Here is a 1,054-nt window from a genome sequence, read left to right as displayed (position 1 = left end):
ATCTGGTATCCTACCCCACAAAGACCATTTGCCATACCTCTGTAGGTGCCAATGAATATCCTGGGAAATGTATTCTTCATTTTAGTCACATAGTATTTTTACCACAGAGAAAGAAAATATACTACTGAACAACTTGTAGAAAACGTATGGTAAGTAATATGTAATGTTTTTGATCAAAGTAATATAATAAAGAGATTGATCAAGTTGAATATTATTCAGAATCTTTAGTTGTTTCTAATCACTGAATATGATGTTCACTTTATTTTTAATGCAGAGAAAGTAAGTGGATAACTAAACAAGTAGCAGGAAACCTGAGTAATATGTATTGATGTTGATGTGATGAAATTAAGAAAAAGATTGACCAAGTTGATATTTACATCAAGATCTTTGTAATCACAGAATATGATGCTCACTTCATGCCAGGTGCTGGAGTTATCCCACACTGATTGTCAGTCTTTTTGATATTCATCTATATTGCCTATTCCTCAAGCAAATGAAGGTGAAAATTACCCCTGGAGGGCCTTAGCTCCTTCTTACTAACAGTCTGTTCAATTTCCTTCATTATCCTCCCACCGGTCCTTGGAATTGAAGAGATCTTACGATTGCCTGACAAACGTGTAGAAGATTGCATCAAATCTTTCATGTACATAGCAGACAAATTGAAAAGTCATTCCTTTTGCAAACCTTTAATGAAAACATGATTAGGGGTAAGGAGCATGATCTATTTTGTTTTGGAAAATACTCAAACAATAATGTCATTTGGAAATTGTTTATGAGGGACATGGTCATTTTAAATATACTAGACTAATTATTAACTATATTAGCTTCGGAAAAGTTAAATGAAGTATTGCAAGGAATTGTATTTGCTCAAAGTTTTGTAATAAACTTAAAATGGAGAACTGAGCCAAAGATTTATTTCTGAATTTACTGAATTGCTGTTAATCATTCAATAAAAAAGTTATTTGTTTAGCCTTTTAGTTTGTCGAGCACAATTTCACCTCCACAGCCCATGCCCCCCAAACCAATCAGCAGCCCCCAGTCTTGCAACACTGGA

The sequence above is a fragment of the Leucoraja erinacea genome, chromosome 10 (genome assembly GCF_028641065.1).
Source record: "Leucoraja erinacea ecotype New England chromosome 10, Leri_hhj_1, whole genome shotgun sequence".
Classification (NCBI taxonomy): domain Eukaryota; kingdom Metazoa; phylum Chordata; class Chondrichthyes; order Rajiformes; family Rajidae; genus Leucoraja; species Leucoraja erinaceus.
Note: the sequence above shows the minus strand (reverse complement) of the source record.